We start from the raw sequence: 15,712 nt of genomic DNA, 5'->3' as shown, positions 1-15,712 counted from the left end.
ATTATATATTACATATAAATATATATTTGCCCCTTTTAAATTTTTATATTATATATATCCCAAATTCCTATCCCAAATTCCATGAAAAGCCAAAAAAAGCTGTAGCACCATGTTGGAAAAAAAGAAATCTGAAGACATCTTGAGGAATTTCTGAAAGGTAAGGTAGTGAGAAAACAGACTTTTATCTTCAGAATCACAAAACTGAAAAAGCCTCACCATAAAACACATGCAGGAGAAAGCTACTTGCAGCTTCAGAAGTCCCAGAGTCAATACACACTTTTTTTAAATAGGGAAGGGGCCGGGCGCGGTGGCTCACTCCTGTTATCCTAGCACTTTGGAGGGCCAAGGCGGGCAGATCACCTGAAGTCAGTAGTTCAAGACCAGTCTGATCAACATGGTGAAATCCCATCTCTACCAAAAATATAAAAATTAGCCAGGCATAATGGCATACACCTGTAGTCCCAGCTACTTGGGAGGCTGAGGTAGGAGAATCACTTGAATCTGGAAAGTGGAGGTTTCAGTGAGCCAAAATCATACCATTGCACTCCAGCCTGGGCAACAGAGCAAGACTCCATCCCAAAAAAAAAAAAAATAGGGGAGGGTCTGAAGGCAGCCTTGAAGATGCTAAGCTGGCTAGTCTCTCCCACATCCTACTAAACAGCTGCCAGGAAAAAAATGGCAATTGGAGTAAAGCACCAATATCAGCTCCAGGGCCCCCAAAACACAGGTGGTGTCTGGGTAAAAACCGACCCAGGGAGGAACAGGGTGCCACCTTACATAGTACCTTTCACCAACAGAGCATTCCATGCCTCCAACACATTCACTGAAGGAGGGCTACAGTTATCACAATCAGCATCTTCAAGCAGGTGACAAAGACAAAGATGAGCAAAACAAAAATGAAAATTACCAAATATTTGAGTAAAAGCAACAGCATCAAAAAATAGCACCAAATCCAACCAACTAAATAACTAACATCTGAGAAAACAGAATTCATAGAAGAATTGAGGGAGGAAGGTCTTTACAGTAAAATATACATATAGTTGTTATGGACTGCATTATTATGTCCCTGTGAATTTATATATTGAAGCTGTAACCCCTAGTACCTCAAAAATGTGATTCTATTTTGAAATAGGGCCTCTAAAGAGGGTAAAAGAGGCCTTTAAAGTAAGGTAAACTGAGGCTGTTAGCATGGGCTGTAACCCAATCTGACTGAAGACCAGGGTACACAAAGAGACACCAGACATGTGCACACCCAGAGGGAAGATCAAGTGAAGAGGCAGCAAGAGATGGCATCTGAAGCCAAGAAGAGAGGCCTCAGAGGAAATTAACTGTGCTGGCACCTTGATCTTGGGCGTCCAGCCTTCCGAACTGTGAGAAAATAAATGTCTGTTATTTCAGCCACCCAGTCTGTGCTACTTTGTTCCTAGCAAACTAATACAATAGCAATATTCTCAGAAAGAAGTCAGAAGAATATTACTACCAGGAAAAACAAACTAGTTTGGAAATTTAGAATATGATTATTAAAATTAATTTGTGTCAGGATCTATATCCTAGGGAAATAAAAAAACAATAATTTTTAAAAGTTATCCAGCTGGTATGCATAGTGGCTCATGCCTGTAATCCCAGCACTTTGAAAGGCTGAGGTTGGAAGATCATTTGAAGCCAGGAATTCAAGAGCGGCCTGAGCCACAAGGCAAGACACTGCCTCTACAAAAAATAAAAATGAAAATGAAAAATTACCCAGGCATGGTGGCACATGGTTGTAGTCCCAGCTGCTTGGGAGGCTGAGGCAGGAGGATCGCTTGAGCCCAGGAGTTGGAGGTTGCACTGAAATATAAGCACACCACTGCAATACAGTCTAGGAGTCAGAGTGAGCCTCGCCTCTTAAAAAAATTAAAATTTACGTAAGAGAAGAGATACAGCTGAAGAATGAATTAGTGAGCTGGGAGATGAAGCTAAGCAATTCTCCTAAAATGCTCTGCAAAGAAAAGTGAAGTTGAAAGCACGAAGGAAGAGCTAGAAGGCATGAAGGATGCATCAGGAGCTTCAGCAGCTGCCTGGTAAGTGTTTCAGAGTGAAAACAGAGATCATAGAAGACACAAGTTGGTAACTTAGAAGTCACTGAAGAAATTTCCTCAGAGCTGAAGAAACACGTGAATCTTTTCATTCACATGGATCATCAAATGTCATGCAGAGTGAATAAAAGAACCACAGTAAAATACATTCACATGAAACTTCAAACTCCAATGAAAAAGAAAATGCTAAACACTTCCAACTAGGGGGCGGGGGTGCGTATAAACTAATGAATGAAAATTAGATTACTGTCTGTAATCACAACAGCAACACTGGGTGCTAAGAAATGTTGAAATATTATATTCAAAATTCTCAAGAAAAATTCACATTGAAACTAGAATCCCATTACCAGCCCAATTTCAAACACAAAATAAAGACATTTTCAGATATGCAAGGACTCAGAAAGCTTATTTGTTTACCCTTTCTGAAACAGTTTCTCAAGGATATAGTCTAAAAAAATTAAAGATAAAATATAATGAAGAGGAAGATATGGAATACAATAAATTGTAGAAAACAAAGAAAAAAGTAGCTATTGCAAAAGTTATTGATGTATTATTTTTATTTAATAATCTTTTATAAACAAAATCACAAGCGATCTCTCCATGACAGGTGTAGGGTTGGGGAAAGAGGGCAAAAATGGGATCACTCTTCTCTTATTTGGGGATCCTGTTTACTAACTCAAGATTTCAGCTGACAAACATAAGCATAAGTATTCGTTTTTGAGAAATATATACACTTTGAAAGTCATTAAGGAAAGGGAAATGAAGGATTTCCTTGAGAGTAGTAATTGTACCATGTAACTGCTAATAAAGGTCTGATGGAGTGAAGAAAATTTGTCTATAAAAGTAGCAGGGAGTAATGACCCTTCTCAATTGCCCCTTCTATGCCTTGGCCATTAGTGTTGGGAGACAGTGCAGTAATCAAAAACATAGATAGGGCTCAGGTCCCAGCTTCCCATTCACTAGCCATACGTCCTTACTCATGACAGTTACTATCTCGGAGCTCTGGTGCGCCCATTGTTAAAGTGAAATTAATAAAATCTTGTAAAATTGCTGTGTAGATAAATAAGTCAAGCCTCCCTTGGTGACCAACCATCTGCATGTAAGGATAGGGTGATGGTTAATACTGAGTGTCAACTTAACTGGATTAAAGGATGCAAAGTATTGTTCCTAGGTGTGTCTGTGACGATGTTGCCAAAGGAGATTAACATTTGAGTCAGTAAACTGGGAAAAGGAGATCCACCCTCAATCTGGGTGGGCATAATGTAATCAGCAGCCATGTGGCCAGAACAAAAAGCAGGCAGAAGAACGTGAAAGGACTAGACTGGCTGAGTCTTCTGGACTCCATCTTTCTCCCATGCTGGATGCTTCCTGCCCTCAAACATCAGACTCCAAGTTCGTCTGCTTTGACACTCTTGGGCCTTCGACCACAGATTGAAGGCTGCACTGTTGGCTTCCCTACTTTTGAGCTTTTGAGACTTGGACTGGCTTCCTTGCTCCTCAGCTTGCAGATGGCCTATTGTGGGACCTCACCTTATGATTGTGTAAGTTAATACTCATTAATAAACTCATATATATACATATATATCCTATTAGTTCTGTCCCTCTAGAGAACCCTGACTAATACAGACAGGAATACAGAGCAATGTCTACACAGAGGCTGAAACCCTCCTCACCTCCAAAGCACCTTGTGTTTTTCTCTCCTTCCCCTTCTTTGCCCACCCTCTCCTTAGGAATTTTCAGCCAATCCACACTCTGAGAAAGCTGCAGGGAGAAGCTGACCTGATGGGCTTGCCACAGTTGGACCCCACTGCAGTTTCCCGGGAGCCTCACAGGGACTGCATCACAGTCCATGGGGCTCCATAATAAGCTCTTTCAGCATCTACTTAGCTTCACCATTAACTGCTACCACATTGAGGCAAAGAACTATGGTTTTCACAGCCTCCCCAAATCATGTCGGATCATTCCTACAAAAAAGTGGACCAGAAAGAAAGAAACTAGGATTCATTTCTTAGTGCCAGAAGTAACATAATTACAGAGGAATGTTCTGGCTAATTTAAAAGTTGCTTTTTGGTCTGTTGACCTAAGACCTATATTTGCTGTTTTGTTTTCAATGTTCTTCCTCACATGTCCTGTCTTTACCATTTCCAAGCCTAAGAACTGTGGGTTATCTATAATCAGTCATTAATGTTTTCCTTACCCTCAGTTAGTGAATACTTAAAGAAGCTGGAAATTCTCGAAACTCTGGTAGTTGCTCAAGGAAAAGCCAACAAATAATAGGGTATAGAAAAGCCTCAAGTAAAACTAGATGGGTATTGTTGGATACCCATGATGTAAGGATACACAAAGTGTTTTATGTTGCTGAGTCAAAATGTGCCATCTAAACTACACAACCACCATGCATTTTATTAGCTCAAAAAAAAAAAAAAAAGGCCCTGGTCATTTAAATCTATGCCATTCATGTGCTTATACATATTTTTATATGTTTTACATAGGAAGTCTTTTAACTTATTATTTAAGCATAGCTAAAAGTTATATAACCAAAAAATTTGATTAACTCAAATACATGAGAACATTTGGGCAATCTTTTGGCTTATTGAATTTCTAGTTAGTGGAGGATTTCCCAAAGAGTTCCTCCAGCTTTCCACTTTTAGTTTCTTTTTTTTCTTTTCTTTTTTTTTTTTTTTGAGACAGAGTCTTACTCTGTCGCCAGGCTGGAGTGCAGTGGTGCGATCTCGGCTCACTGCAACCTCCGCCTCCAAGGTTCAAGCGATTCTCCTGCCTCAGCCTCCCGGGTAGCTGGGACCACAACCGCGGGCGCCACCACGCCCGGCTAATTTTTTATATTTTTAGTAGAGACAGAATTTCACCATGTTGACCAGGATGGTCTCAATCTTTTGACCTCGTGATCCACCCGCCTCGGCCTCCCAAAGTGCTGAGATTACAGGCCTGAGCCACTGCACCTGGCTCCACCTTTATTTTCTAACGATTTCTTTACCAAGTCTTCCCAGGTCCTTTACTTAGGAGCTTTATCTCACTTAAGGTACATGACTTTTTAACCAATGAGTTCTTATTGTAAAAATGTCTCAGAAATATCATTCTGGCTGTCAATTTATTAAGTGATATGAATTCACGGGTTGACAATTTATGTCTTTTTCATACAAAGTAAAATGTACAAGAAAATCTCCAGATTTCATCATGATATACAAATGCTTTAAAGTGAAGGAGTTCAGGGAACTTGACCCCAAAATATGGCTCCCTGTATAATGAGTATTTTGAACTAAAGGCCTTTAGAGATCAACAGATTTTAGAAGAGACTTTTTCCCTATCTACATAAAGACCAGACAGACCCATCAAGAGAAGAATTGTTTTCCTCCCCTACCTCTTGACTCTCAATCCTCTGCCTCTCCCAAACACAATCTGAAGTTCCCTCATCTGCCTAAAGTCTGGACCTACCAAAGATGAAAACAATGATCTCTGGTCCCTTCCCTGAGTTTTCATTAACTGAACCCATATTGCAAGAAGGAAGACTAAAGTCTGTCAGCAGACCTCGACAGACTTTTGTCACAAACCCTTGACTGCTCTGTGGACCTAAGAGACCACTGTTAAGTTCTTCAAGCCCACTGATTTCCCCTAAAAATCATTTACTATCCCCCTAAAATTATCCACACTTCCCCATCTCCATTCCCCCTAAGAAGTAGAGTATATAAACACCTGCATCCCACTGGAATATTGGATAATCACTCTGAGATTCCCTTCATGCACATAATAGTAATAAATATGTGTGCCTTTTCTTTTATTAATCTACATTTTTGTGAGTTGATTTTTTAGCAAACCTTCCAAGCTTTCCCTTCACCCATAAAAAACTGTGTAACTTTTGGGTTACTATATTTCTGGCTCTTATTTTTTGAATGTCTTCCATAGGGGGTTTTCTTTGTCTTATAAAAATGTGGGGAAGCTGAAATGCAGGGAATCAGAAGCAATCATATGTTTTTGTTTTACCTCCTATGTGAAATACACAAGCAAAGTGGTTTCTCAACACGTACATCAAGGGCTAGATTCCAAAGGTATCCCAGTTGTCTGAGCATTCTCCCCTACCTATCAGTGTATTATTTTCCTCTTCTTACTTTTCCATAAACCAAATGTTTTCATTTCTTATATTTACAATTCTGTGACTCTTAATAAAGATAGTAAAGCATAAATAATAAATGCCTGAAAATGCAGTTTTTGTCTGACTTTGGACTTATTCCATTGTTCAGTTTTCTCTGAAGATTTTACCTGCCAACCTTCCACTCCACCCACCATCACCCCACCCCAGCCCCCTCCATTTGGTTCACTGACACCTTCCAAAACCTATTCCAGTGTCTAGCACTAACGACACTGCACCACAGAGGGAGAGGGCGTGGGCTCCAGAATCGGCAACCTCAGTCTGCATCTCTGCTGCCCCACTGAGGGATTCTTAACCTCTCTGAGTCTCTATTCCTTTATCTGTAAAAGTGGAGATAATGGCAAAACTGGGTAATCTTCTGGAAATACTTAAATGAGTTGACCTATGTGAAAGAAACTGACTTTTAATAGATAATTAGTAAATTCCAGTTTCTCTTTCCTAGTTTGAGGAATTTGGAAGGAAGAATAACAACAATTGTGTCTATAAACTCATACCACTTTTCCACCGCACCCCTTTATCTTAACCATCTAAATGAAAGTTCAATGGCAGAGTACCAAAGAAAAGAGGCTAAAATGTTTATCTGAAAAAATCAGTAGACTTCTGCCAAATTTCCAGTCTCACAAAACCCAAGAATACTCTTCCCAAGAATTTCCAGTGCCCCGCTCCCAATCACTAATAATAAAAACAACAATTCTGACATCTGTTTGCTGCTAGAATATATTGGTGGCTCAATCGTCAAAGAAAAATTTAATGTAATCAAATATATTCAAATTAAAATATAATTTAGAAGGTTTTTTTTTTACACATCAGAAGGTATTTTAAGACCTGGCCCTTTCTCCGCATGTTGATGGCAACACTTACTAGTTCCGGTTACTTTCACCATCCACCTCTTTGGATCTGGATACTGGAAGCTCACTTCAGTAATACCTCCTGGAAGACCAAAAAGTGAGATAAACAGAAATATTAGCATAATTGAATGAGGCAATATGGACAAACAACTGCAAAGAAGACAGATACTCAATCATGTAGAATATTAACATTCTCTCTTCCCCTTTTATGGACATTTTATTCTGCTACAGAATTCCAGTCACTAGTTTAGCTACACTCTGAAAAGTCATTTTCCTTTTTGACTTGTAGTGGAGCCAATCAGTTTAGAAGCACTCAGGGAGGTATCTTATATACCATCTGGGACAAAGAAAATAAAGTATTTTTTCATTTCCTTAGCAGTTACAAATGTACCTAATGATATCATTCCAAATGGAGCAGAATATAAGGTTCGACTATTTTAATCATTTGGCAATTGTGGTCCAAGTCCTATTACAATATTAAGATACCACAATTTAAATCACACATCATATGAAATAGTAATTTGCTTTAAAAATGCTGAATTTCTTGGCTCATGTTCTAAAAAGATATTGTAGGAGACCAATTGCAACAAAAAATTTATAGAACATGTGTGGAATAAAATATGTAAGGAATTTCCGTAGTTTATTTCGTTAAATGAGCCACACCATAAAAGTGGCTACAATGCATATATATATATATACACACACACACACATACTTGCATACATATATATATATATATATCCCTGAGCCCTCGTAATTGTTAGATTGCTAGACTAGCTTTGCTATGAAAAAGCTGAGGAACTCCAACTGGAGCCATTCCTTTCCCCAATTATTACCGAAGGTTATATTTCATTATCTAGCTGAGCTGCTATAATTAGCATCAACAAAGCTCTGTGCCATAATTCTTGATGTATAAACTTTTGGGAAGCCCATTACAATTCAGATGGACCTTCTGAAATGTAGCATTCCACCTGATAGCTAATCCCAGATATTAATGTCCATTCAATTTCCATTCACCCCTTCTAATGTGTTTGTGTACTGCTTGCTGACGAATGTAATATGTTTGTAGTACAAACAGTACTTTGCATTTTTGAATTTGGGGTTTAAATCTGTTCAGGCTCTCTCATGTGGCCGGAATGTTGGCATGGCTCAGAAAACAAAAGTCAACTTAAAAAAAAGTGGGTTCCTCCAGGAAGAGAGATGGCTATCAAGCTTGAAAATGCACTGTAATGTGAACAGGGCAGCAGGGTTAATTCTGTTAAGTGATTGCTATAGGCCTTTGCTTGTCTTGGACTTTTGGCCTTTTGCTGCAAACAGGGTGGGCCTTGTTAAACTGCCAAGTCGACAACTTTATATCCAAAGGCTTTTGACAATTTTATATCCAAGGCTTTGCTTTTCTGTTGTGATTTTTCAACAGGAAAGCTCAAAGTGCTCTGGGGATTTTCATCTCTGAGTCCATGATAACACTTAGAAAACTCAATGGATCATTGTTTGCTGAATCCGAGCCTAAAACTAGGTTCTAAGAGAAAGAAAATCATTGTATAAAAACATAGATTTGGATATCACAGTGTGCTCTGCTAATTTCTTTTGGCTGGTGCTTTTTTTGTTTAAAGTTTACATGGAATCTCTGTTTCCACTGAACCATCTCAGACACTGAAACACAAAGCTGGGTTACAACCTAATCCACAATGTGGGGTTATCTTCCTACTGTTGGGGCATTTTCCAACTGGGTAAGGATTTGAGCACTACAGAGATGTATACTGAGTTCTTATATTACCCTGTCTGTATCAGACTTAACTAAGACACAGATAAGTTAAAAAAGTAGCCCACAAATCCAAGGACCTACTGCCCTACAATCTAAGAGCTAAAATCATTGTCTCTTGGACATAAATCAGCAAACGTCATTCAGCATATGTTAAATACTTGCCATATGTTAACCCTCTACTAACCATGTGTTACATACTGTGAAAAAAAAAAAGCCACCATTGAAGGTTTCTGGAAGGTTTCTAAAAGTTACCTGATCTACCAGTCATCTCCATCAGAACCCTCAGGTAAGCTTGTGTATTAAGCAGATTCCTGAATCCCACCCCAGATCTACTTGATCAAAGGAGGGGGCTAAATATGCATTTTTTATAAGCTTCTCCCAAATTATGCTTATGAGTAATGTTTGAGAACTATTCTAGACTCATGATTCTCAAACCTGGCTGCACATTTGAATCACCTGGTGAAGTTAAGACCACCAGTGACCTAGTACCACAGCAGACCAACTAAATCAGACCCTCTGGGGTAAGGGGGAGCCTGAGCATCCGTCGTTGTTGTTGTTGTTGTTGCTGTTGTTGCTGTTGTTGTTGTTAAGTCTCCATGTGACCCGAATGGGCATCCAAGTCTGTGAACCATGGTTCTAGCCTTTAGGCCCTATCAGAATTTACGACAGGGAGAAATCACTTCTATCTGAAGTGGTCAGATACTACCTTTGATTTCCTCTCAGATCTTGCAAAAGACTTCACGTTCTCTTTGAAAAGTGTGTGTGTATGAGTTTGTTATTGTTTTGAAAATTACATATTTATACAGCACCCATCCAAGAACAATTTTTATAGACAGCACATAATTTCATTTATCTTCAATTCATCTGCTGTAATGATTAGAAGAAAAGTTTATTAGTATTCCAATTATAGATAAAGCAAAAGATTGGTACTTGGCCTGAGATCACAGACCAAGTTCATTCTAAAATCTGACTTCATTGGAGTTGCTTCCCAGAAACTAAAAAAAGAGAAATAGAGAGTCTTTGAACAGTCCTAGTTGAAATGCAGCCTATTCAATACTAAAAATTATTCAAATAAGTAGTCCATCCACATTCCACAATGAAGAGTTTTCCTCTTGGCTTTTGTGTTGTTATTATAACGAAGGGAATATCCTAAAAGGTCAATAATCCTCTTTCTATTTCTCCATTTTTCTGTCTCCATAAGGCAACATCACTGAATGTATTAATAGGCTTGCTCAGTTAGGGTTTTAAATCCCTCCCAGTTTGCCCAGAATGTTCTCAGTTTTAGTACTGAAAGCCCTGTGCCAAGTTAACCTTTGTCTTGGGCAAACCTGGACAGTCCCTATCAGCAGTGGCAATAAACAGTGCTTTGAAAATCTACGTAGGAATGGGAGTTTCAGGTTGGTTAGGAAGATCGGCCAGGCCAGCAGGGAGTGAGACAATAAAGATCCATGAAGGTGGGTAGGCTTGGCTTCAGGCTTTGAAGTCTAGCTGGGGAGGCACAGTACATGACCTAGCAAGAGGCTCTCAAACTTGAGTGTGTATTACAACCCCTGGATGGCTTGTTAAAACACAAATTGCTGGGCACCACCTCCAGAGTTCCTGATTCAGTAGGTCTAGAGAGGGGTCTAGAATTTGCATTTCTAACACATTCCCATGTGATGCTGATGCTGTTGGTCCCAGGATCACACTTTGAGAACCACTGCTCTGGGTGCTGGTCTAGACTTTCAGTTGAGCATAAGTAATAGGTTTGAAGGTGATGTCTTGGCACCAGGGAGCTAGCAGGCCACATTAGGCAGAGATATAAGCTAGGGGCCAAAGGCAGGACTCAAAGCACTGAGCGAATCTGAGCTCACATGGCAGGACCAGGCTAAGAGAATCTGGAGTACTAGGCAGATAAACAAAAGAGGAGCTCCATCTTAAAGAAGTATGACCAAAATCTTTCTACTGGATGTGGGTGCAAGGTGAGGTGTTGGCCTTAGGAACAAGGCAAAATTCAATGTGTAAGCAATCATTCAGGACCACAGACTTAATGGCCAGTCACTAGAGTGGACTAATTCCTGAATTAGGAACTTTTAAGATCCCCTGACAACCATAAAAGTTGGGTAACCAACTATCCTAGTTTTCCCAGGAATTTCCCGACTTTAGCACTGAAAGTTCAGAGCCTAGAAACCCCTCAGTCCTAAAACATCTGGTCACCCTAATTGTACTCTTAAGAGACTAGAGCCTAGATCCACCTACATCTCTGGGTCAGCTGGCTCCAGCCTTAAGAAAAGAAAGCACACACAAGAAGAGGAGGGGCCAGTTGGAAAATGAGGCAGAGAGCCAGGATGCTCATTGCAACCTATAGCCTTCAAGAGAGGATAAAAGGGCATCCAGAAATATTGTCTATAAATGCTGAAATGTATTTGCTTTAAATGGGCAAAACACGTTAAATGACTCCACAGGCCCGCCGTTTTTCTAAACTCATGAAAGTGGAAAAGTTCAGCATAAACGGAACCATCCAGACACCCCATAGATGGAAGTCTCTCTCACTGCCTTTTGACAATCATCACACACACTTAAGATCTCATTGTAAGTATAGCCTTAAAGAGCCCTGATAAGTACACACCAGTAGGGGAACTAAAACCCATTTGTAAATATTAGCAGAGTCTCCCATGTTCTTTTGGTTTCCTTCACACACAAAAATAAGTTAAGTGGAATGAACACACAGTTCAAAATGACTAAAACATTAAAGGACATTTAAATCTGGGAAAAGAATCTCTCTGTTGGGAATGTGGATTTCACCTAAGATCCTTAGTGCCATTCCCAGCATGCCAGAGTTATTTCAAATCTCTTTCATAATCAAATATTAATATTCCACCAGAATGGGGAGCATGAGGGCCACTATTGACAACACAGCCTACTAATTATGACAGAAGTTTAAGATGTTCTTCACTAACGTTATCCACAGACTGCATAAAAATAATAACAGAAAACATTTAACAGTAAGAAGGATCATCACCAGGGAAAGTACCCAAACCATCACAAAATCCAAAAGCAAACACTGAACTAATCCATCCTCCCAGTAACTAACTCCTGCAAAATGCTGCTTATGTAGAAATAATCTTCTCAATCACACTTAAAATATTCACTATGATAATGAACTTTAGCGTCAGTGGATTGACTGTCCCAATATGCTGAGTCTTCATGATCAAGGAGAATCTGGCATAACCAGCATCTTCAAAACGCAAGTACCCTATGTCCTTCTGGAATGAACCATGTCATCCAGTAAGTAGGCTGAAACAGATGCATCTGACAAGGAGACTCCCCCAGAGCTGAAGTGGGAGTTCAGAGCAGAGTGGAGAAGACTGAAAATCTCCCAGATAACCTGGGAGAAAATGCCAGAAGAAACAGGAATTTGACCATCCATTCAATCTTTCATTCAACAGATAGTTATGATGTGCCATCTCAATGCCAGACTCCATGCTAGGCAGAAAGGCTACAAAGTCTAACGGAACTGCTTTCTAGGTATTTGTAATCAAATAGGGCAAGCAGATAAATTAACAAGTAATTGCAGTACCTCTAAGACATTTTGTAATAAAAGGATATATGCAACCTCAGAGAAGCACAGAAAAGAGAGAATTTTCCCCAACCTTTTATTATTCTCAGTGCAACTAATTGTTTTTGATACCAGAGTTAAGCTCTTCCTTCTCAGAAGCTTCTTATTTGAGTCACTTTGGGGAAAAAAATAATTACTGCTTTTCCGAGAGATCAGAGTATCATCAAATGTTATTGTGATTCTAAGACTGTCAACAGCTACCACTTAGTGAATACTTACTACGTGCCAGGCACTACACTGAATGTTCTGCACACATTACTCCAGTCAATCCTCAGCCCTGTGTGACAAGCAGCATGCTCTCTCCTCTTTAGAAATCAAGGGGAAATGAATCACAGTGGGATTAACTAGTTTACCCTGGGTCTGTCAATGATGGGGCCAGGAAGTGAACACAGATAGTCCACTTCATGTTCAAGATCTTAACCACTATGTTGAAATCACTTATGTAGTGAACTATTAGAATGTCTATATTGATTATTTGTATTCTACTGTTATAATTGCATGTATCTAGTTTTTGCTTATGAGTTCCTCCAAGAAATTTCATGCTGCTTTTAATACTTCCTTATTTGAGTTGATAATTTTCAACCATTTTATTTGAACCAATCTCTGTGGGCCTTAACCACAATAGCTGCAATTTATTGAAAACTTGCTCTGAGCCAGTATATATCATCTCTGTCAATTCCCATAGTTCTCTGAGGGGTATGTATGTAGGTATGTATGTATACTTATATTTTTATGTATGTATCTATAATGTAGAGTATCAGGTAACTTACCCCTGGTAGCTTAGGCTACAGGTCCTCCACTAGCATAGGCTTTTCCAAGGTTCTAGAAAGAGTTCTTAGAAACATGTTTGCGTGGTCATACATTTTCTTATCTATTTTTTAAAGAGTATTTCAAAACTTGTATAAGCTTAAAACCCACAAAAACCGAGCCAACCCTGCAGACCACAGGTGATGGAAACAGGGTTTGTGTGCAAGTGTGCCCAACTCCAAGGGTTTAAAACCCCATGACATAGTAAGTAGGGAAGAAGGGGTGGAGCAGCAGGATTTAGATGTACATGTTGGGCTCATACTGAGAGATTTCAAGCTACGGAAAGCAGGGAGTTGATTTGAGGGGATTTTCTCCTCTAAAGTGACCTTGAAGCCCTAATTTTAATGCTTCGTGTACCAACAAGAAGTAGAGAATGTAGGTAACTCTGATACCAATGAGGCTCTAAGAACTACTAGGTGAACACTCACAATAGTGGCACCAGTTCTGAACAACACATTTGTAAATAAATTGAAGCAGCCTTCAGTTTTTTCCAAACTGAGAAGCTACTGTACACTAAGCAAGTCAAACAGGCCAAAGGCACTTTGGTGACACTTAGCTTAGGTAGCCCTTGGACTGCCAATCCATCATTATCTGAAAGTTCTGCATTGACCAACCACTGTCAGAAAATGTTTCCTTTCTTCCAGAAATTCCATGCCTGCTCACCTTCCAAAAGTTTCCAGGGTGCTTGTTGATCTTTCACCCAAATAGCCACCTAACACTTTACAAATATCCACCTCTGTAAAGAAACCCACTCAGCTGCAACAACCTGTTTTTTTTTTTAATTAATTAAGCCTTAGAATAGCATCTTTCTTTGTAAATTATAAATGCAATATTTATTAAAAATACATACAGTGATTATTTTAAGCAGGGAAAGGACAAGCTGAAAATAAGTGATTTTAACAAGAGCGTTAGCAATTTTTAATAGACCTGCATTCCTTTACATTCCTGGTGTTTCTCAAACTTTAGTGGGTTTAAAGTTCATCTGGGGATTTATAAAAACTGCTGACTTCAAGAGCTCCTCTCAAAATTTCTGATTCTGAAGGCCTGGAGGGATCCTCAACAATCTTCATTTTTAACGATTTTGATGAAGATGGACTGCAGCTGCCTCTTGAGAAATGCTTTTTAGAGCAAGTGAAATTGCTAATTACACAGTAAGCACTTAGGCATCTACCATTATCCAAGTCTTGTTAGTTGTGGGTTGCCCCTTGGTATCTGCTAAGGTTTGAATGTACACCTCAGAAAGTATATGTTGGAAACTTAACCTTTAATGCAACAGTGTTCGTTGGGAGGTAGTTCCTAATGAGAGGTAATTAGGACATGAGGGCTCTGCGCTTATAAATAGATGAATGCTATCAATGCAGAAGTAGGTTCCTTATAAAAGAACAAGGTCAGCCACCTTTCCTCTCTCCCATCCTCTTTTTGCCCCTCTGATATCCGATGCCTTCCACTATGAGATGACACAGCAAGAAGGTCCCTGATAGATACCAGTGGCTCAATCTGGGACTTCCCAACTCAAGAACTATGAACTAATAAATTTCTGTTCATTATAAATTATCCAATCTCAGGTATTCTGTTACAGTTGCACAAAACAGACTAAGACAGTATCCTATTCTCAGCTGCAGCAATTCTTTTTAAGACAAACCTCCATGGATTTTAAGACATCTGGGTAGGGAGAGTTAATTATGTCCTCTCAAAGAGATATTTTCCCTAGACCAATTAGTTTACAAGAACATACACTCTCTGTTTCTAAAACTTTGAAAAACAAAGATGTGGTTCATATCAGAGTGAAAGTTTCATTGATATCCATTATAATGAACATGTTTCATTTTGGCAAACAGATATGAAATGTCCTGTTTACTTGGAGAAAATTCCTGGAAAGACGGTAGGCACAGGTCCCAACTCCCAATATGGAATCCTAAGGGGCAGAAGATCTGTCTGCTCCCAGAGAAGGGTGGACTCTTCCCACATGAAGATCTTAGCCACATTTTGTCTCCCTGAATTCTTGCCAGAGACTAGTCCTCCAGGCTGAGAGTTATCTCATACAGGTTCTTTTTTTTAACCTGAGTTAACTGGAGTCAATTATGTTATCTAAAACTGACAACCCTGGGTATGGTACACACAGACACTTAACAGCAGAAAATATCTGATACAGTTTGGCTCTGTGTTCCCACTCAAATCTCATGTCAAATTGTAATCCCCAATGTTGGAGAAGGGATCTGGTGGGAGGTAATTGGATCACAGGGGCAGATTTCTCCCTTGCTCTTGTGATAGTAAGTTCTCATGAGATCTGATAAATGTTTAAGAGCATGTGGCACTTCCCCCACTTCACTCTGTCTCTCGTTCCACCACGGTGAGACGTGCTTGCTTCCCCTTCACCTTCTGCCATGACTGTAAGTTTCCTGAGACCTTCCAGCCATGCTTCCTGTACAGCCTATGGACTGTGAGTCAATGAAA

This window comes from Rhinopithecus bieti, unplaced genomic scaffold, assembly GCF_001698545.2.
Source record: "Rhinopithecus bieti isolate Rb0 unplaced genomic scaffold, ASM169854v2 scaffold_1295, whole genome shotgun sequence".
Classification (NCBI taxonomy): Eukaryota; Metazoa; Chordata; class Mammalia; order Primates; family Cercopithecidae; genus Rhinopithecus; species Rhinopithecus bieti.
The sequence above is the reverse complement of the archived record's forward strand: the minus strand, read 5'-3'. Positions refer to the sequence as shown.